Genomic DNA, 24,274 nt, shown 5'->3' with positions numbered 1-24,274 from the left:
AGGCTCCTTCCTTGTCCCCCTACTTGAACTACAACTACCTATTGTGTCTGACGAAATTTTTGAAAGGAGGATGCGTCTTTATGTGAATCCTTTTGATATAAAAATAGACGGTTTGAACTCATAGTTAAATAGTTCATAAGTTGCGAATACAAAAGCGGAATTGAAATCTACAGATTGATAATCTCAGTGCAATGGTATATAGTGTTCATGCTAGAACTGAGAATACGTATTCACAATTAGAAATTCATATTCGCTTAACATCAGTATATATATTTTAAAACTCTAAGTTTTCGCTTAACATCAGTATAAGTTCCAAGCAACTTTACTGCTGTGGGTCATATCCATTATTTCCAGAGTTTCGACCCATTTCCTTTGTCTTGATTCACTAATCATTTCCATTAGTGTTTCTCCACATTGGACTACTTCTTCACTAAAAGGGTCCTGTTCGAAAAGCATTTCGTACTCCCTCAGGATGTTCTTTGATTCGTCAGAGAGACCTGGGATGAAATGCTCTCTGCAGCCTCGGGGTATGTGTCTTCGAGAAATCTTTTGGAGGGTCTCTACGAAAGTTTGATAATTTTCTGGAATTGGGTGTAGATTTTTATTTCTGCATCCAGTTCCACAGCATATATATATATATATATATATATATATATATATATATATATATATATATATATATATACTGATGTTAAGCGAACACTTAGAGTTTTAAAATACAAATGAAAGACAAAACTGACAAAAAACAAAAAACAATAAGAACAGAGTTTTTTGACCAAACTGATATAGTTCATGAAGGGTTTTTGGAGCCTATCAACGAAGTATTATCAGATGCTGAAGAGGAATAGGAAAAACAGAAAATGGTATTTAAAACTATATTTAATGATACAGAAGAATGACACAAAGAATTTAAAATCCAAGGTACAAGAAAATTCTAGAATTACTAGATCTAGGGCATTTCGCTGAAATATGGGCAGCGTTTAGGAAATATATAGAGTGACACTTGAACTGAAGAAAGTATTTTGACGAACATATTAGCGAAAGTCACCTCATCATGGTACTTATTAGTAGAATACCCTTGTATGGTAGGTAAAAAATGACGGAAAGAGAATGATCAAGGGCTAGTGCTATGCCTGTAGCAATTAAATATATTTGATAACACTAGGGAAGTTGACAGGTTAGGAGTAACAGAGAAGGGTACCGTAAGGAAAGTAACTCAGAGCAAAGGAAGAGAAATAATTCTCAGCTCAATAGACAAAACCCTGATCCCTTAGCAAGAGGAGATAATGCACATGGTTCAGAAATGCTTAGGGCACAGGAGAATCAGTTTGTAAGGGAAAACCCACATCCCACAGGGGAAGTGATTATTGAAAATTCGGGAAACTAATGTTGACCCGAGGTAAGGGCCGATATGTGGGACATGAAACAATGAATAATAGTTAGCCTGTAGTAATAAACTTAATTTAATATGATGAAATAAGGAGTTCACAGCATAATTTGGTTTTGGAAAACATTAAGGTTGTAAATACCATTTATAGGGAAGCCATAAGCAAGGGCATGATTTAGGAGCCGTCAGTGAACGTTTTTCTAGATTCTAGGAGTGATGTTAGATAATTGCCAAAGAACTTTACAGATCTAAACGTAAATAATGGGACTGTCCCATCATAATGATTAAAGGACTCAAAGTTGAAGGTATCACAGTGTGTAAAGCATTTTACTATTATTATATATCGACCAGCTTCGAACATATAATGCACAAAAGATTTAAAAAGCTCTCTTTAGCCTACAAAGCTATGATAAAGGCATGGCTGTTTCATTTGTGAATTCAGAAGAAAAAGAACAGGTTATGCTAAATGCCCATGTTTAGGTAGTTGTTTCAGGAAACTTACTGCACTTCACACTGCACTTCACACAGAGGAGGGAATAGTAAACAAATAGAACAAGGGTAATTCACGAAACAGGGATGAAAGGAACAAATTAAAAGAACTGTTCTTGGAATTTAGCACAATGTTCTTGGTGAACCTGAGGTTATCAGGGAATACAAGTGTAAATTAAAAATCAAAAACCCAGATTTGTTCTTTAAATGTGTATCCCCTATACCATTAACTTGAAGAGAAGCAGCTGTGAGTGAAATCACGAAAATGATAGCTCATGAAATTGTTGAAAGATCACAAAATATTTTTCATAATCCATTATTAGCAGTAAAGAAACCAGGAGGGGGGTGTACATTTCGTTGATGCTATGGCATTAAACAAAATTATCGAAATGCATGAGTTCACTATATCTGTATGGAAGATATTTCAGTTGAACTTGAATCGTCAAAGTATATTACTGCATCGATCCTAACGTCAGATATGGATAAGTGCCTTTGCAACAGGATTAAAGAAAGTATGCAGCATTCCTTTTTGAAGGTCCCTCCAATTCGAGGTGCTGCCCTTGGGTTTAAGTATTTTGGCTGCTGTTTTTATTTGAGCATTAGACATAGCTCATAGGGAAGCTGTTACAAAAATTGGTTGCTGATGATTAATAAGAAATCAGACTTCGAATGAACATATGGTAGCATTAAAGGAAGTATTTGTGAAGATGAAAGAGAAAGAATCAGAATTAAGCTGTCCAAATCATTTTTGTAAATGCATCAAGTGAGATTTCTAGGTTATATTATACGCAGTAGAGAGCCAAAGGCTGACCCATCTGGGTGTGGTGGCAATTTTCCAATGCACTAGTCCAAGAAACAGAAAACAGGTAAAGTCATTTTTGGGAATGGTAGAACTTATTAAGTGATTTTTACCGGGAACTTACTTGAACAGTCCTATCACTAGACTTGCAATGTGGCACTGCGGGGAGGGGGACACAAGATGAAAACATTTATAATAGTATAAAGTGAGAACTAATAAATGCACTAATTTTGTTCCATCCCAGTTCTGAGTAGGTGTTAAAGTTGACAACAGATAGTGCAGATTGTGGGACACCGTGCGAAATTTTCCATTGGCAATTATGTGATGAGCTATATTTTCACCATACAATTGTTTTTACAACCTGTGTTTTTAATAAACATGAGAGGATCTATTACCCAATGGCAAAGTATTTCAAAGGTTGTGGTGTGTACTAACAGATAGGAAACAATAGTTTACATAGATCATGTAGCATTAACATTTCTGATGGACAGTCACTTTCTGCACCATACATTGATGTGATGGAAGCTATGTCTTCAAGAATTTCAATATGAAGTGCATTACATGAAAGCTTCACAGAATGTTGGTCTTCATACCACATCTAAGGTTCCTATGGGCATAAGTGATACAAAAAACACCAAAGGACTGGGAACCATATAGGAACTATATTTATAAATATTGGAAATCACTTCCGGTGGGTCACATAGCTTGCTGCTGCCATAAAATCTGAGCAAATGAATGATTCACAGTTAGAAAAAATAATTCAGGCAATAATGGAAGGGCAAGACATGAACAATCCACTTAAACTATGGGTGATATATAAAGATGTGCTTTATTGGAAATTTTCTTATAAAATCTGTATATCTTATTCAGCAGTTCAAGAATTTATTATAAAAAAATACATGAATGCAGGCTATGACCATTTTGGAGTGAGGAAATATGTTAAACATTTGATGAAATATTATTATTTTAACAACATAACAAGAATCGTGAGATCAGTATTAAACATCTCAAAAGGTGCAGTGTAAGCTATAATCTATCATTCCAAAATTATTGTGAGATTAAGTAGCAGTGTATTATTTTGGACCACTTCCCAGAAGTCTGAGAGGTGTTACACACTTACTTTTTACTATAGAATCATGGTCTAAGTATGTGGAGTTGTATAAATTAAAAAAAGCCATTGTGCAGGGAGCTGTTTGAAGTTTAACTCATGACTACTTTATACATTAGCAAGTTCCTAAAAGATTACTATGTGGTAACAGCAGTGTATTTTTAAGTAACCAGTTCAAAGAGATGTTCTGTCATATGAAATTAAACGTATACTAATATCCAAATATCATCCACAAACAAATCCTGTAGTACATACAACAAAAGAATTTGGTCATCTCTGTAGAATATACCATTGCTCAAAATATTCTAGGTGGGCCAGCTGATTGTCAAATTTGAGAAAACTTTGAATGAGCTGCCTCACTTGAATGTAGGATTGGCCCTATTTTAGATAGTAGGTGAAAAGGTAATAGGGCAATCATTACTTTTATTAATAGCCTGGTTGCCTAATGAAGGTAATCAGATGATAATACAAAGTAATCTAGTGCATGTTTTGGTTCAAATAGCTGTACAAAGACTGTCTAAACACAACCAGCATGCTACAGAACCAACATTTCAGACAGGCGATTTAGTAATGGTCAAAATTCACTCTGAACGTTCAACATATAGTAAATAACAAAGCATAGTATTACAAGCTATTTATTCTGGGTTAGAAATAACGCTCACTTACGATTGTGGAAATCTGTTAAGAATTTAATTAATATAATGTGTTTGAGTTCTATACTATGGCTAAACGAATTTATGTATTAATACTACGAAAGGTGCTTACTTAAACTTTACTCCAAATGTTGTCATTTCAAAAGAAAGTATATAGTGACAGTTTTGTGACCTGTAATGCTAGGATTGCCAGTCGGAAATGTGATGTAACAGACTATCCAAAGCCGCCACACTGCCGTTCTTACTGCCTCAGAAAATACAGGTGAGAAGACGGCAAAATTAAATTTAAAGCATGTAAAGGTAATTCAAAGCAAGTAAAGGAATTCAAAGCCATGAGCAAGTATCTGTCATACATTACAGTCAAGCAGAAGAGCTATGACAACACCATCATCAATATCCATCTCCTACTGAAGACAACACAGATGACAATAAAGATGACTGTTAGGAAGTGCTAAATAGCATTATGAAGAAGTCCGAATAAGAAACATACAGGAACTTCTAACTGCTTTTGTCACTGAAGCAGGAAAAGAAAATATTTATTCTCTGACCACAGTAAAGTACAGCTTATACAAACTAACCAATAATAACAGCTTCAGGATGATTACATTTTCCGCTACAACGAATATGGTTATCAGCTCAACAGCATACCCACACAAGAAAATTCATCTAAGAAATGGTGCTCACTGTATGGTAAAATCGTATGCAAGGGCGTACCCAGGATCTGAACGGGGGGGGGGGGGCAGGTCATACTAATCTCAGGAAACATACAGCACTTCTTATTAAATAAAACAGTAAACCAATGAAAAACTGCTTTTAAGAAACATTTTAATTACAAGAATGCACTTGTACAATCCGAGAAAACATGCAGCATTTCTTATTAAATAAAACAGTAAACTAGTGAAAAACTGCGAACATCTTCTGGGGGGGGGGGGCAGCTCCCAAATAATGAGAGATATTACAGTGCCAAGAGGGTGGAGTGTAGAACTGACGATTTCTCGAAGCAAGCAAGACTAGGCTAGCAATAAGATGCTGCTCTGCCTGTGTTGTTCAGAAGTACGATACAATGTGTCTTTGGACATGCATGGATGTCCGAAGAAGCATTGTATCATTCTCCTTACCAACACAGAGATTGCAATATCGTGTTTATCCGCCAATGTAATGTGTCCTGCACGCATGTCCAAAGGATCATTTGCAACATGCTTCTTAACAAAATAGGCACTGCAATATCGTATTTATCTGCCGATATCAGCAGCGACTCTCAACTAAAATGTCCTCCCCTGTACTAAGTCGTGCACAGATAGCCAAAGTTGTTAAGAGAACTGCCCACATAAAGTGGGAAATCTGTGCTCAAGTCCTTGTCTGGCACAAATTTAATTGTCGTCATTCCCTTTTATAGCCGATGGTTTTCATATTAGTAACTATGAGTGGATTTCACATAGACTTAGAAAAGTTCTGTTTTGCTAAAAACAAAGAATGGAAACCCTGAGTTTCATGTAGCAAAACTAAAAAGTGTGAAAAATGTAAAGAATTTTAACTAGAAGTAAACAACCATTTAGATGTGCTACAAGATGCAGATAATGAAGAAGATGTGGAGAAAGTGTGGCACAATGTGAAGACAGCAATGACAGCAAATGTGAATTAAGTGCTGCTTAGGAAGAAAAAAAAAACAGGGGAAAAGATGATGGTATAATGAGCAAAGTGGAGATGCAGTTAAGAGGAGCAAGAAAGCGTGTGAGCTATGGCTACAGGATGCAGGTAATGGGACACTGATTGTAACGTATCTAGGTGTGAGCAGTCTTGTGAAGAGTACTGAGAAGTGAAAAGAGAAAATACCTAAAACAAGTTCTTGAAAATGTGGAACTGCGTAACCGAAAATCAAATTGTAGAACATTATTTCTACATGTGAAAACAGCAAGAAAAAGGTTCGACGTAAGAAATCAGTACATCAGTCACAAAAATGGAAATGTGATCATGGATACTGAATCGGTCTTATAGCGATGGAAAGAATATTTTTACGAACTATTCAACTATACTAACTGAGAGTTACATTTTAGTGAACATAAAAAGAATCTAATTAGACAGAGATTGACATTAGATATATGACATAGTGAAAGCTATACAGAAGATGAAAAGCAAAATAAAACGCCTGATGAGGATAAGGTCTATGCAAAAACGTTGAAGTACAATATGAAGGAAGAAGACTAGAGGCTGAGCTGTGCAAACTCATTCACTTCATTTGGAAGATTGAAACGCTGCCCAACAGATGATAGATAGCTGTCATTTATCCAATACACACGAAAGGAAGCAAGATGAATTACTCTAACTACCAAGGAATGAGGTTACTTAACGTCGCGTTAAAGATCGTTTCTGCAATTATTTTAGAATACTACAACAATTCGCAGAAAATGTCCTGGCAGAATAACAGACTAGATTCCGGGTAAGTTCTTGTGACATATTGGGAAAAGAAAAACCCAGGTACTGTTCATAGATTCTGAAAGACCTTACGGCAGTTTTCATTGAGATTGCCTCTATAAAAATTTGAAGGGGTTGCGAATACCAAATAAACAATTTAAATGATTAGAGCAGCATGAATCAAGAGAGATATTAAGAACTGGAAGACCGGGCTCAGAACATTTTCACATTTGAACGGGATTAAGACAGGGAGATGTACCGTCATACATAATGTTTAATCTCATCCTGGAGAAAGTCATAGTGGGAGCGAAGTTAATGGGTTGTGAATGGAAGGCGCCACGTTTCAGTAGCTTACGTGGGCGACATAGCGTTAATCAGCGAGAGTGAACACGATCTTCGGGAGATGTAAAAAATGTCGCCATATCAGCAAGTAAAGCAAGACTACTCATTAAACAGAACACATGCAAGTAGGCAGAACTAAATATGAACAAGAGCACCTCACAGTTGATGGAGACAAGCTCAGGTCTGTTGATCAGTTCAAGTAGCTAGGAAGTTGGTAAATTGTTATAATCAAATACTGACAGATGTAAATAAAAGAATTTCTGCTAGCTCCAGCCGGCTTGCATGGCCGTGCGGTTCTAGGCGCTTCAGTCTGGAAGCGCGTGACCGCTACGGTCGCAGGTTCGAATCCTGCCTGGGGCATGGATGTGTGTGATGTCCTTAGGTTAGTTAGTTTTAAGTAGTTCTAAGTTCTAGGGGATTGATGCCCTCAGATGTTAAGTCCCATAGTGCTCAGAGCCATTTGAACCACTTTGCTAGCTCCAGATGTCTGTATGCTCTCAGAGATATGTTCAAGTCTAAAGCCATATCTCATGCCGTGAAAATGATCTACAGTGCCATTATTCACCCCATTGTGTTCTACATTTCAGAAATCTGGACACTAACTATAATGAAGATGCAAAAGCTTCTAACATTTTATAGAACGTGGAAGAGAAGTATCTGGTGCCCAGTGAGAGACGGAGATACTCGGAGAGCAAGAAAGAATCATGAAATTTATGAGATCATGTACCAGGCCAAAGTTTTGCAATATCAAATAGAGTAAATGACTCCAACTCCATATTACAGTGGCCTACTTCTTCAACAAGCTTTCATTGCCCACATTACAGCAAAAATACTTCTTGATAGGCCAAGAAAGAGATCGGAATGCGATGTAAAGAAAAATGTGGAGACTCTGAATGTAGGTAATTGGTGGGAAACAACAATAGACAGAATGCAGTGGACACTGACTGTTGATGCAGAGCATGAACAACAGGGTGGGTGTTTACTGGATATGTAAATGAGTAAAGGCAACTAGTTTAAATTTATGTATTATGAATGATGAAATATATGACAGTGGTGTAATATTCTACAATATTTATTATCTTACAAACCATTTCTCAGTTGTTATGCCTTCTTTAGGTACAACTCTCCTAGAAAATGGACTCGAAGGAAAAATGAAATATGTGTCTGTTTCTTGACCTCATATCTGCCTTTCAATCCATTTCGGAAAAGGGTCTCCTACAAAACTCAGCAAACTACATCATGTTACAAACACACTCTGACAAAAACGTCTGCTTAACAATAGTCCTTCTAAATACAGCAGCAAAATTCCGTAAACTTAACACTCACTTGTCACAGGGTATTGCCCTATATCAAAGCCTTTTCAACTAGTACATTTTGGACCTTCATAGTTCATGAACTGATATAGACTGACGAAATAGTCACTCTGATCCTGGGGCGTCCGCAGCTCGTGGTCTAGTGATGAGCTTCGCTGCCTCTGGATCATGGGATCCTGGGTTCGATTCTCGGCCTGGTTAGGGATTTTCTCTGCCTGGGGACTGGGTGTTTGTGTTGTCCTCATCATTTCATAATTGTCATCATCATTCATGATAGTGGCTAGATTGTACTGTGTAAAAACTAGGACTTTGTACAGTTGCTGAAGACTGCGCAGTTTAGCTCCCCTCAAACCAAACATCATCATCATCATCATCATTATCATCATCATCATCATCATCTGATCCTGGAGTAATGCCTTAGTCTTGGATCCGACATAACCACTGGTTAAATTTTGTATAAAAGCGCAGAATGGTGTCCAAAAACTTCCAGTCAAAGAAGTCACACCCCATCTGCCAATAACCTTGTCAAAGAGGGAGCAGGAGTGAATAGTGGCTCAGGACGTTCTCTTACCCTTGGCATGGGACAATCCTCCTAAAAGAAAGAAAAATCAGCAGTGATCAATGGCATCAATATCCAGAAGACTATGGAAACCACAGCATTACAGACATGTAACTTGTATCATCAGGATATATGACTTGTGTTTGAAAAAGTGTCATGTTGCCCTCTTCATCACCAATACATTCTGGATTTGTCACACATTCATATGTCCAAGGGGAATGTGACAAAAAAAGATTAAATAATCAACGAAACCGTAACACTGTACCATTTATAGTGTGGTATGTCACAAGTCTGAATGTGATAAGGAAGCTAGAAAACTAAAAAGGAAAATCCAGGGGTCAGTGAAGTGAAACGGAAAAAAGATAATGATTTCTGGTCAGAAAAATATGGGGTAACATCAACAGTAGCAGAAAATGGTGTGGTGGAAGTAGAACTTGTGATGAATATAAAGGTAGGGCAAAAAGTGAGGATAGGATTATTGTCATCATAATCGATAGCAAAGCGACACCAACAACAATAGTTCAGGCATACAAGTTGATGTCACAAGTAGAAAACTGACTGCGAAAAACTAACTGAGTGCTTTAAGAAATTTCAGCAAGTAATAACAAACACATTGTTCAAAAACCACAAACGGAGGAGATACACTTGAAGAAGGTCAGGAGATACAGGAAGATTTTAGCTAAATTGAATGATGGTCAGACAGAGATTCCAAATCAGGTATTGGATTGAAAGGCATACCCAGGAGAGATATACCCTATGATCACAATTTAGTCATGGTTAAGAGTAATCTGAAGATTAAGAAACTCGTCTGTAAGAATCAGTGAGTAAAGAAGTGGGATAGAGAAGTATGGAGCAATGAAGAGATGCAGCTGAAGTTCTCAAAGTCTGTAGATACTGTGATACTGAATACCACAGCAAGTAAGTCAGTTGAAGACGAGTGAACACCTCTATATGGGGCAGTTGCATAAGTTGGACAGACAGAGATAGGTACAAGGAAGATAACTGCAAAGAAACTTTGGATAGCAGGAGAAACATTTCAATTGATGGACAAAATAAGGAAATATAGAAATGTTCTGGAAAACTCATAAATATACCAATATGTTTCTTAGGAATGAAATCAATAGGAAGTGTACGAAAGACAAGGCGATATGGCTACAGGAAAAGTGCAAAGAAATCGAAAAAGAAATGGTCAACACAAGGACTGATTCAGTATATAGAAAATTCAAAACAACCATAGGTAAAATTAGAAACAAACGTCTCTAATTTAAGTGTGCAAGAGGGATTCCACTATTATGCATGCAGAAGAGAGCAGATAGGCGGACGGAGAATGCAGAAAGCTTCTATAAGAGGGAAGAACTGTGTGATGTCATGATTGATGGAGAAATAGAAGTCGATACATAAGACATAAGGGATCCAATGTTTGAAGAGCTTTGAAATACTTACAACCAAATAAGGCGAAATTTACAGGTAACATAACTTCAGAATTTCTGTAATGATTTGGAGAAGTGGAAACCAAATGATTATTCAAACTGATTTGGAGGCTTTGTGTGTCTGCAAAAACACCATATATACATCAGATTTTCAGAAAAATATCATCCGCACAATTTCGATAAGGGGAGAGAGTTGCGAGAATTATCGCACCTAACAGCTCATCCATCCAAGCTGCCGACGAGACCAGTATACAGAAGAATGTAAAAGAAAATTGAGGATATGTGATGGTCAGTTTGGCCTTAAGGAAGGTAAGGGCGCAAGAGAGGCAGTTCTGATGTTGCACTTGGTAATGGAAGCAAGAATTAAGAAACAATAAAGCATGTTCATAGGATCTGTCACTCTAGAAAAAACGTTCGTGATTATAAGATGATACAAGTTGTTCGAAATTCTCTGGAATATAGGTGTAAACTGAAGGGAAAGACAGGTAAAATGCAATATGTACAGCAACTTATCCGGGAAAATATGAATGGAAGACCAGAAGAAAACAAGTATGTTTTGTACACAACTGAGAACTGATTTGGTAGAAATTCAGCTGCGAGTAGGATCATGTGACTTAGACAGCATGAACATTTTCATGGGTGGAGGCATATCAGTATTAGAAATGTGACTCATTTGAAGAGTTTCGAATGACATAGACATATTAAATCATCCAACCCCTTCCGAAGTAGTATGGGTCAAATCCTCAAAGAAAAAATGACAGAAATAAAATGAAAGATCGTTAGTGAGAAAAAATTCAGAGTGAAAGGATGTCAGTGGTAAGATTTGCTGATGACGTTCTATCCTTACAAGAAAATGAGGAAGAACTGCAAGATCTGTTTAGTGGGATACATGACCGCAGACTGTGGAATTAGAGTAAATTGAAAAAAAAGGCGAAACTAATGACAAGAAGCAGATATGAGGTTAAAGACAAATTTATTATCAAACTGGAGATTCACACAGTATATGAAATGCAGGAATTCTGTTGCATTCTAAGAAAAATAACGCAAGATGAACAAAGCGAAGAGAACATGAAAGAAAAAAAACAGCACAGGCAAAGAAAGACTTCCTGGTCATTAGAAGTCTACTAGTAGCAAACATCGGCATTGAATTGAGGAAGAAATTTCTGAGAATGTCCATTTGGTGTACAGCTTGCATAGGAATGAATCATGGGTTGTGAGAAAACCAGAAAAGAAGAGAATCGAAGCGGTGGAGATGATGCTGTAGCAGGATGGTGAAAATCAGATGGACTGAAAAGGTAAGAAGTGAAGAGGTTCTCCTCAGAGTCAATGGCGAGGGAAGCATCTGAAAAAATTGACAAGAAGAGGGGACAGAATGATAGGCATTTGTTAGCCATTACATGACCAATGGGACATATATTTTCTATATTGTGATTTCCTGTGTTCACAGGGATGTGAAAGTCCCACCTCTGTGTGGTGTTGCAAACTAGTGTTGAATATATCAACCGTGTGGAGTTAACAGGCTCGTTGTTCGGCTCCTAATGCGCGAGGTATCGCTCGATTTGTTGTGCATTTTCACCTTTTCGCGGAATAATGATTGTCTCGTCTTGCGACTCACTCTGAGGGTGGCTGGACGATACTTGGCCCTAAATATCAGTGGAAGAAATTTTATTTGAGTGGCTGCAATCCCGAAAGTTAATGGAATATGGCTTAATTGTTTCAGTTGTATATTGTGTGCCTTGGGTTTTGGCTGTTTGACGTAATTTTTTTCCTGTCTGTAATGGATAAGCTCGGTAATGTATTTATTGTGTTTTTTACACTGTTTGTCAGGAATATTTAAATTTGTGTATATATTTAATGATGAAATACTTTTAAATTCGCTTCACCTTATCGCCAGTCTGTGTAGCGAACGTCTACCTGTGGCTTTTGTTCAAATTTGAGTTTAAATTTTTACATTTATGTAGTTTATTTGGTGCTGTAATCTTATTTTATTTTTCTTCGTTTGATGTGAAATGGTAAACTCCACGAACTTGTAGTTAGTTTTTTGTTTGATGAATGCTTATGTTCCTATTTTCTTTAGATTTCTATCTTACAAAATCAATGTGAAGAGAAAGTTCCGCACATTTTCCTCCATGATTACAGATCCACATAATGAATCTGTTTACTATTGCAATGTCCAAAAGAAGAAAAGAAAGACGATGCCACCATTTGAGTGACCTACTGTCAACAGCATATGTTTCTCTACACTGGTCGAACCGATCTACAGCTTTCATTACAGCTGTGTACTCTACTATGGATGCAGAGCAGGATGAAGTCGATGCTGAACCATTTCAATTTATCTTGTGACGAATATTATATTTTTCAGGTAGTGAGCAGTTGACAAAACTAACTGGTTTATTATCTTGGAAATTGTTTGATGAAATCAAAATACTTACTTTCTTCCTTTTTTAGAAATTAGTCTCTAGTAAGAAAATATTTTAAATGGAGACATACATGGCTCACTGGACTTGAGGAGGAATAAATTTAGGGAACCATTAATTCCTCCTCGAGTCAAACGAGACATACACATCTCACTTAAATAATTGTAAAACTATATACAACGATCGAAATTTAGAAACATGACCTCACTTCCCATCCACTCCAAAGGCAGGAAACCAATTCAGAGAGCAATTTTACACGAAATCTTAACTAATTTGCGCACGGAAATATTAAACAACAAGCAATGCCTGTAAGTAGGCTGTTTAGGTTTTCTTATTGGTAACGCCACGTAGCGCTCTGTGTGAGAATCGCTGGCTGTGCTGTGTGCAATCTGTGGCTGGTTTGCATTGTTGTCTGCCATTGTAGTGTTGGGCAGCTGGGCTGTTGACAGCGCGTAGCGTTGCGCAGTTGGAGGTGAGCCGCCAGCGGTGGTGGATGTGGAGAGAGAAATGGCGGAGTTTTGATATTTGTAAGAATCGATGTTATGAACTCCTATATATATTATGACTTTTGATGATATTAAGGTAAATACATTGTTTGTTCTCTATTAATATCTTTCATTTGCCAACTATCCCTATCAGTAGTTAGTGCCTTCCGTAGTTTGAATCTTTTATTTAGCTGGCAGTAGTGGAGCTCGCTGTATTGCAGTAGTTCGAGTAACGAAGATTTTTGTGAGGTAAGTGATTTGTGAAACGTATAGGTTAATGTTAGTCAGGGCCATTCTTTTGTAGCGATTTTTGAAAGTCAGATTGCGTTGCGCTAAAAATATTGTGTGTCAGGTTAAGCACAATCATGTATAATTGTTCAAAGGGGACGTTTCATATGGCGACCCTGCCATCTGTTGTGACTGTGCAGCCAGCCGGCGCACATGGGTGCCTGCGGCGCGAGTCATTGTCTGTCTCTTTGTTGGCGCGCGTTGTTATTGGGATTAGGAGACCTAACTTCTACAAATTCGCCTTGCCGAGAGGGCCCAGCTCTGTTAGAATCCCGCCAGTTCTGATGAAATTCACGTCCGTCGTTTTGTCGGTAGTTTACATAGTTTCTTGTTTGTCCGTCATGTGGTGGAGAATTTCTCCCTACATATGAAACGTCCCCTTTGAAGAATTATACATGACTGTGCTTAAACTGACACACAATATTTTTTAGCGCAACGCAATCTGACTTTCAAAAATCCCTACAAAAGAATGGCCCTGTCTAATATTAACCTATACGTTTCACAAATCACTTACCTCACAAAAATCTTCGTTACTCGAACTACTGCAATACAGCGGGCGCCACTACTGCCAGCTAAATAAAAGATTCAAACTAAGGAAGGCACTAACTACTGATAGGGATAGTTAGCAAATGAAAGATATTATAGAGAACAAACAATGTATTTACCTTAATATCATCAAAAGTCATAATATATATAGGAGTTCATAACATCGATTCTTACAAATATCAAAACTCCGCCATTTCTCTCTCCACATCCACCACTGCTGGCAGCTCACCTCCAACTGCGCAACGCTACGCGCTGTTCACATCCAGCTGCCGCTGCCCAACACTACAATGGCAGACAGCAATGCAAACTAGCCACAGACTGCACACAGCACAGCCAGTGATTTTTATACAGAGGTGGCGTTACCAATAAAAAAACCTAAACAGCCTACTTACATAGCTCCCATGCTCCCCAGAAAAAATTTTACAAATTGTTTTGGGCGGTGGCCAATAATGATTTGATAAAATTTTTCATAATTACAATAACAAAGATATCAAATGCACACACTTATTGATACAATGTTGGTCAAAAGCTAAACTTTCTCACAGTCCATAAAGACAGTCCTGATCATTCATCACAGTAAAACTGCCGTTTCTTTTCTCAAAGTCTGAGCAGTAAAAGACAATGCATACGGAAGTAGTGGGTTTCCATGCAGTCTTGAAGAAGTAGTGTTGTCCTTCCAACGGAAAGACAGTGCTTACTCTTGGCATGCAGACAGGTAATGGGCCACAACAGAGCAAACCCACAGCAGAGTCAGTCCAAGTTTAAGAATATTGGTAGGTAGGTCACCACAAAGCAGACCCACTGTAGTCCTAGTAGAGAGTATGGTATTGGTGGGCCACCAGAGGTGCAGACCCACTGCAGTCCTTGTAGAAATAATGGTATTGGTGGGTCAGCAAAGGTGCAGACCCACTGCAGTCCTTGTAGAGATAATGGTACTGGTGAGTCAGCAAAGGTGTAGACCCACTGTAGTCCTTGTAGAAATGGCCAGCAGCCATCTGTTGTGACTGTGCAGGTGCACAATCACCATTGAAGAGTCTTGCGGATAATATAGCAAGTCTATAAACCACCACTTGTGTATTGTAACCTCCCCACCGTAATTTTTAAAGAAAGAAAATGGACAATACTTAATAGAAATGGGGAGCCAAGTGTAACCTCCCCACAAAATTTTTAAAGAAAGAACGATGCTAATTAGAAATGCTGATGGACATTGCTCTAAGCGTAACCTGCCCACAATCAAATGTACTGACAATGGCAACAAAAATGTGAAATACGCAATCTGACTCAAATATAAATTCCTGATGAAAAATTAAAGTCCATTCAGTGACAAGAAAATACAATTAAACCGAAATATCGGTCTTTGGCCCTGTGTAAAACAATCAGAATTAAAGTCTTACCTCAGAATAAATGGATGTCACATATCTGCTCTTGTTGTTGCGCACCGCTTGGAGGAACTGCATTGCAAATAATAATATTCTCCTTTTTTGTGATTTTACTAAAAATTTTCTTTTAAAGAAGTGGAGTGAAAAGGGAAGTGCAACGAAATCTTTAGTTCCATAAAAAATTAAATTTTTGAAAAAATGCTTTTGAAATAAAAATTATTATTGGGGAACTTGTTGGAGAATAGTTACAATAAATAAAATTTTTCATTATCTAATAATTATATTAATTAACAGTATACCTTATTCCTCATCTTGACCAGTGTTGCCGACCGCCTACATCACACAACCGCACTGGGCTGCTACTACTGACCTACCGCTCTGCATGACGACTAAAACGAGCTACAGACTCGCAACGACTACTGACAGACTGAGAACGACTGAACTGACAGACTCGCAACGACAGACTGACTGCTACTGACTGAGAACCGCTCGCAACACTCGCGCGGTCAAGCGCATACTCTCTGGTCACAGATGCTACAATGCCTCGCCATCGCTGCTATGTTACATACGTGTTTCATAACCCTCCACTGGGGGGGCAAAAATTTGGCAGCGATGGTGAGTCATTTGGACTTGCCAAGCGCGGCAAAATTTTTCTTTAACTAACAAAATTCTACAACTTACAGAATATTTAAATGTTGTGCACACGCACTAAGTACAAAATATATCAGACAAAGACAAAATGTGAATACTAAACATAGTAGCAAATCAGAAAAAAATATGTACAAATTTTTTGACAGATAAAGTGCACAGGCACTGAAAAAATTCTTTAGCATATGCAGAACAAATAAACAGACTGGCAAGAATAATTAGATGTAGTACATAAAGTAAATGTTGTGCACACGCACTAAGTACAAAATATATCAGACAAAGACAAAATGTGAGTACAAAACATAGTAGCAAATCAGAAAAGTATATACAAATTATTTGACAGATAATAAAGTGCACAGGCACTGAAAAAATTCTTTAGCATATTCAGAACAAATGAACAGACTGGCAAAAATATTATATTGACAAGTGACATAAGTGTATTCGCATTGGAGTTCAGCGAATCGAAAAATGTATAACCTATGAACATAAATGATGTTACCAAAAAAAATTTTTTCTTTATGTGACAAGAATCAGGATAGGGAAGGGAAGGATTGCATCATGGTTGTAGCACTTTAGATTGCACACAGCTGCTCTGAAAGTCCATATCTTTCCACAGAAGTACAACACCAAGTGACACAACTTGAAGTTCTTTTCCCATCAGAATTTATCAGTGTAGCCAAGACACTGAACTGTCGTAGTAATGTTCCATGTTTTCATTTTGGCAGTACATTAGGTACACCAAACAGTGGGACCATAATAATGTCTTCATCGCTCATGGTGGTGGACAGCATGTCGTGTCAACACCACACTCTTACAAGGCACACCAACGTAGAATTAGTGCAAAACCAAAGATAGTGCTCCATGATCACTAGGATAAACAGGACAAATGGACATTGCAGTAATTCAGGGTAGTTAGCTCATAAGGTGAAGGACATTAAGTCACATAATATTGTCAATTACAGTAGTAGTGTGCGGCATTCATAGCCCAGTTATTGAACATTTCTGTACCATGTATGTAGTATTACAGAAAAATGTTCATTAATTGTTTTACATAGAATCAGTAATCTTCTTTTCCTAGTTACAAAGCATTATTAAATAATCGCATTCTTTTCCAGTTACAGAGTATAATTAAGAATCATTAGCCTTTTCCTAATTACAGTTAATTAATCATTTGTCATTAATTAATCATTTGTCTAATTACAGTTAATTAATCATTTGTATAATTACAGTTAATTAATCATTTGTCGTTAATTAATCATTTGTCTAATTACAGTTAATTAATTGATCATTTGTCATTTCAATATAGTAAGAATTATTAGCCTTAATTAATTACAAAGCATTATTAAACAGTACCATAGTTAATTAATTATGTGTCATTCCAATCTATTAAGAATCATTAGTCTTTTCCTAATTACAAAGCATTATGAAACAGTCACATTCATTTCCAATAACAAAGTATGGCATCGTTAATTAATCATTTGAAATTCCAATATAGTAAGAATTATTAGCCTTCTCCTAATTACAAAGCATTATTAAACAGTCACATTCATTTCAAATTACAAAGTATCAACATTGGAAACAAGAGCTAATCAATGGCATAATTAATAACAATTCGTGGAGTGACATTAATTATTGGCACTCAGTGGCCAGCAAGTATTGAATAGAATCATCATTCAGTATTATTCAGATTATTACGAAGTCATTATTAAAAATCAGTTAATTACAGTCAAATCATTAATAATCACAAGCATTATAAGTGGTAACATTACAATAAACAGTGTTCCTCCTTCAGTAGTATTCAGACCATTACAAAGTCATTATTAAAATCAGTTAATTACAGGCAAATCATTAATAATCACAGGCATTATACGTAGTATCATTATAATAGACAGTGGCAGTTATTAGCTAGTGACAAAGCATTATTTTGAATATAGTCTCATTAAGAGGTCATTACTCAAGTGACGTACTATTCAGAGCTAATCAGTATTATTCAGAATTTTCTCAAACTGGTATCACTATTTGGGACTGTTAATACATTTTATATATTTTTTTTTTTTTTTTTTTTTTTTTTTTTTTGTTAGCAATGCATTGCGTTGGGATCGATAATTAATTGCTGAAACATAACACTATTTGCTTTTGACCTATTGCAACAAATGAGGATAGGTAACGTCATTCCTCATGAGTCAGCTGTAGCAAGATTATGTAACAAGGCAGTACATGTGATCACATTTAGAAGTGATAAACACAAATGGGTAAAAAATAAAAATGCAAGTACTAGAACAGGTATAATAAGTAACAGGTTTAGTAAGTGTCATGAAAAACTTCTCCTGGAAAAAAAATACAAAAACGGATTATTGACCTGAAAGAAGAAACGCACACTATGCTGAAAAGTAGTGAACTTCGAATTAACAGGCAGTGAAGTGTGTATAAAAATGTGTTCCATAGCTGTCCTTTCCAAAACTTTCAGTCATCCTACTATGCAATGTAACACCTGCTGTCAAAGCAAACTGCAACAAATACTTAAATAACTACGTAGCATAAATACATTACTTCAACATTATCCTCATCTGTAAAGAAAAAAACTTCATTATCCATATCATCATAACCTCACCATTATCATCACCTGTAAAGAAAAACTTCATTATTCATAATACCATATCCTTCATCATTATTCATCAGTATTCATTATCATCTGCAAAAAATCACTTCATTACTCATTTCATAACTATTCCTTATCTCTAGCATATTTCATCACTAAAACTAAGATGTGTAGTTCAGTCTGACAGCCTGCATCAATCACCTTGTATTCTGAAAGAAAAAATTAGTTAAGACTGCTATTCTGTGATGAGTATAGTATAGTCTTGTTAATGCTTGTTAATCCTGATCCCTTTACTCTTCCTCATAAAGTTATTGCATCTCCTTTCGTTTATTCCGTAGGTGAAATTCCCATTTATGTTAAATTTATTTCTTAGAATCATCATTCCTTTCTGAAATTGATGAACAAAGATTAATGTCCTGCATTTAAATCATATACCCACTAGATAATGACTGGTTTATGGTAACATAATTAACCCTACAGCATAACATGACAGAAAACGTAATATGTCAAAAACATTGACAGTGTTCAAAAACAAAGACATACACAGAATAATACAATGCAGCAGCAAAAAAATGTGAAACAGTCACGATGTTGAGATGTCATAGGGCAAAAAAATGTCAAAGTCGACTGGTGTGTGTTATATCTTAACTATTTCATAGTCCATACAAACAAAACTGGAGTACAGTCACATACACAAAAAAATGGAAAATGTGCACGGTCTGATGTGTAACGACAAGAAAAGCGACCTGCTAACCTTACCTTGCCGGGCACTTGCCAAGAAAAAACACGATAATCATCAATAAGTAGTCACATAAATATAATTGCAAAAATAGTCATAAATGTGTAAATTCATCTGGAAAAATATGCACGGTCTGATGTGTAACGACAAGAAGAGCGACCTGCTAACCTTACCTTGCCGGGCACTTGCCAAGAAAAAATACGATAATCATCAGTAATTAGTCACGTGAAATAATTGCATTAGTAAATGGCATCATAGTGTGTTGAATCATACAGTGGTTTCACTCAATAAACGGTTTAATGTTTGATATATGGTGATTGCCTTTCGATTTTCTGGTTCTCAAAGTTTCGACGTGTACAACATTGGGGTGAGGGATGCTGCGAATCCGATATGGACCTGCGTATAGAAGTTCAAATTTACTGCACTTACCTTTTAATTTGCTGGATAAATAGTGTGTACGTACTAGTATCTTCTGTCCAACGTGAAAGACGCGGCGTGTACAAACCTGTTTTTGCTGTCTTCTCCGGCGCTCTGCGGCACGTTTGATGTTGTTCAGCGCAATGTCAATTATTTCGTGGTGTCGTAGGCGACGACTTTTGGGGAATTCTATTAATTCTTTAATTTTGTTCGGTGGTTCAACGTTTTTCAGTATAACAGTCGGAGATAGCATAGTGGATTCATTTGGAATGGAATTAATTACATCTTGGAATGAGAGTATGTGTGTATCCCAATCAATATGTCTTTTGTGGCAGTATATTCGGCACAGCTTACCAATTTCCTTCATTAATCTTTCACAAGGGTTCGAAGAAGCGTGGTACTTGGATATATAAATCGGAGAAATGTTTCTGGCTCGTAACATGCGTGTCCATACGCTACTACGGAATTGAGATCCATTGTCAGAAATTACTTTCATTACATGCCCTACATGAGATAGAAAATGTTTTACAAATGCATTTGAAACAGTTTTGGCAGTAGCTTTGCGTAATGGAGTGAAAGTAACAAATTTTGAAGTGAGCTCAACAGCGACAAAGATGTAGCAAAAACCTCTGTTAGTTCTCGGAATCGGACCAAAAATATCTACTGCGGCCATGTGTCTTAATTTAACAGGTACAATGGGATATAAAGGAGGAATATGTGAAGTGGTGTCTGATTTAGCTTTCTGGCAAATTTTACAAGACGCTAAAACTCGTCGTATACGTTTCTCCATGTTGGCAAAATAACAGTTCTGTCTCAGTATAAAAAAACATTTTCGTGCTCCGTAATGTGCGTAACTTAAATGAGTGTACCAAATTAATTTGTTAACCAGTTCGTCAGGAATGCATAATAACCAATTGTTGCTGTCAGGATGAGAGCGGCGAAACAGAATGTCATTGCGTACAGTGTAGTGATTCCTAATCGTAACATTATTCCTATCTTGCCATAGGTGTTTAATTTCTTTCCACACATTGTCTTTGTTTTGCTCCTGTGCTATGTCCTGTAATGACGATGAAATAAAATTTTCAAATGCTACTTGCTGAATGTACATGACACTGAAATTTGTTTTGCAGAAGTTGGTTGCTACGTCTTGCTGATTGTTGCCGAGAGAACGCGATAGTGCGTCTGCTATAACATTTTGCGTGCCGGGAATGTGAGCTATTGTAAAATTAAATTCCTGTAAATATAGTTTCCATCTACTTAATCTATCGTGAGTAAATTTAGCTGAAAGTAAAAATTGTATCGCTCTGTGGTCTGTGTAAACGGTGGTATGTCTGCCATAAAGAAAGTGCCTAAATCTCGTGAAAGCCCATACAACACATAATGTTTCCAATTCTGTAACAGAATAATTTCGTTCAGCAGATGACAAAATGCGGCTTGCAAATGCGATGTTTTTAATTACTGTAGAGCCATCTTCTTCAATTTCCTGGAAAATATGTACGCCTAAAGCGGTGTTGGAACTGTCAGTGGCAATGGAAAAATTTCTAGTAAGATCTGGGTGCGATAATAGTGGTGCATTCAACAAAGCATGTTTCAAATAACATTCTCGTGAGCAAAATTCTGCGTGTCAAAAGTAATGTTTGCGTTACTGTAATATGCAATCTGTGCTGTATCTGGTTAAAATCTATCGTACGTGTTATTATTTACGGGAGAATGTTGTGGCATATCCACTATATGAACTGTTCTGTTATTTCTTATTGACGTGTTACGCTATAGATGACACCTATTGTCTGTTTCATTCGTGATAATACGTTGTTGCTAATGTTCTTGCTGCTCATAATATCGACTGTTATTAAATGTACGCTGAAAATTGTGCTCGTTATTTTTACGTCTGTCAAGATAGTAATTTCTATACGGCGTATTGCTATGCGAGTTGAAATAGTGTGTTGTCTGTACGTAGTTATTTCTTTGCTGCCATGCGTTACTATTTGTTGGAGATGGGACTATACGTGCACGCGGCGAAACATTAAAGTTTGGTTGACCTTGTAGACTGCATTGTTGGTTAGGTATGCTAAGCGGCTGACTTTCATGCTATTGTGGTGAAAAACATCTATTGTTACAAAAATATGGTTTCTATTGCTGATAATTTTACACATACTGATGATTACGATTTTATCCGTTATTAAAATTACGCTGGTTCTGGAGTGCCTAATGAAAATTGTCACATTCGGTAAAAGTTAGTCACATCGGGTTTTCATTACTCGTTTCTTAATACTACGTAGAGCAATAGTTAAAGAGCAGTTTTGATAGATATAAAGGATAGTAGAAGAGAAGGCAGCAGTGCAGAAAACTAAAGATGAAACAGCACTACTACAGCTCGGGGCCCTATACTCGCTACGGCACATATTCATTAAAGCGTAATGAATCCCCTGAGGTCCATTACGCACTGCAAATAAATTTTGGCTTTTGCGTTACAGGCAATTGCGGAAAAATTCCAAAATTAAATAGTTGTATCCATGTTAATTCAAGTTTCCTTATTACGGGCAATGCTGATGAAAATACAAAAATAAATTGTCGCATCTGGTTCAAAGCTAGCTTTTGCATTACAGGTAATAGCGGTGAATGTACAAAGATAAATTGTCGTATACAGTGCAAAGCGTGTACCTGTACGCTGTCATTATTAAGTTCTTTACATTTTCTTACAAATGCAAATTGCTCGAAATCTACGTTCTCGTCACTCGGTTTGATAACACGTTCAGGTTTGTGTGTGAATCTGTTCGTCTGTGTCATTTCGGATTTCAAGTTGCATAGCTTTTCAGATTTTAAGTAGCGTGGCTTTTCGGATTTTAAGTCGCGTAGTTGCTGTAAATTGCTCACATGATACGCGCTGCGTGACTCTGGCAAATGCTCGCAAAGTGGCGGATTCTGTGACGTATTGGTGACTGAAATAGTTTTCAACTCTGTTACTGTAACACTTTCGTCAATTTGGTTGATCTGTCGTGCAAATTTCTCTTCATCTTCCGTATTCGGAGTGTGTGAAACTTCCACTGACTCTAAATTAATTTCGTCGCGAATCTGTACTTCGTTTTTAGGGCATTCTTCAGTGACTGCATTAATTTCGTGTATCAGTGTTGCGTTTGCTGAACATTGTTCAGTGACTACATTAACTTCGTCTTTATGTGATTCTGTTGTGCCTACACGTGTGCTACTTAATTCTTGTGCAACAGTGCCAACTTTTTCATTACTGTTATTAGCACAAGTCTTAGTATTCACACGTAATTGTACTTTAGTGTCCTGACATTGTATGGTAACAGCTGTAATCTGTTCGCTAGCTTGTTTGTTCTGTTCATTAAGGTTATCGTGTTTTTCCCTCGGCTGTTTAATACATTCAGAAAATTGTTTGTTCCGTTCTCTAAATTGTTTGTTCTCTTCTTCCAGTCGTTTGTTCTGCTTATCAAGTTTTTCATTAATTTTATTCAATTTTTCGCCCTGTTCACTAAGTTGTTTGCTCATTTGTCGCAACAAAGCCATAATTGGATTCGACTCAAGGTCAGCATTTCTATTCTCTGTGCTGTTCAATAGTGGATCTGGAATTGTTTCACTTTCTGTAACCATTTGGTCATTTTGAAATTTACAAAAAGGTTTGTCAGTCAAATGTATACTATCAGTCATTGTTTCGGAATTAAATAAATCTGTCCTACTCTGTGTGATCTGTTCATTTTCATTAGACAAATTTGTCTGTTCGTCACTTGGGTTTTCCAAATCGGGTGTGTTAAGCTCTGCAGCGCTCATTACAATAGAGCGTCCCGCGTCATCAATTGTCGTCAAATTAACAGACGAGACAATTGAGTTCGTTTGTTCATCATTAAGGTAAAAGTCATCACTAGTGGTTGGAATGCACTGATTGTTAGTGAACGCAAGATTGTCATCATTACACTGCGTATCATATGTCCTATCGGTAAAGTTGTTTGAGTCGGTAATTTCATTCATAATACCTCGCGATACACTATTCACCGTCTTTCGCGGCATTTTTACAATAGTCAAAAAATATTCACAAAACAAATCAACACAATGCAAAAGCAACACACAAATACAACAAAGCAACAAATTGCCGTTGACCTGTAGAGAGAAAGTCACAATATTATTAAAAGCGTTGCGCTAAATCCTAATTATATCTAAGCAAACAAGAGCAGATATCTGACTGTTGTTCAAAAGACTCTCAACGAAATACGATCCTGGACTGGGTGTCGCCAAGTGTAACCTCCCC

The sequence above is a fragment of the Schistocerca americana genome, chromosome 3 (assembly GCF_021461395.2).
Source record: "Schistocerca americana isolate TAMUIC-IGC-003095 chromosome 3, iqSchAmer2.1, whole genome shotgun sequence".
NCBI classification, from domain to species: domain Eukaryota; kingdom Metazoa; phylum Arthropoda; class Insecta; order Orthoptera; family Acrididae; genus Schistocerca; species Schistocerca americana.
Note: the sequence above shows the minus strand (reverse complement) of the source record.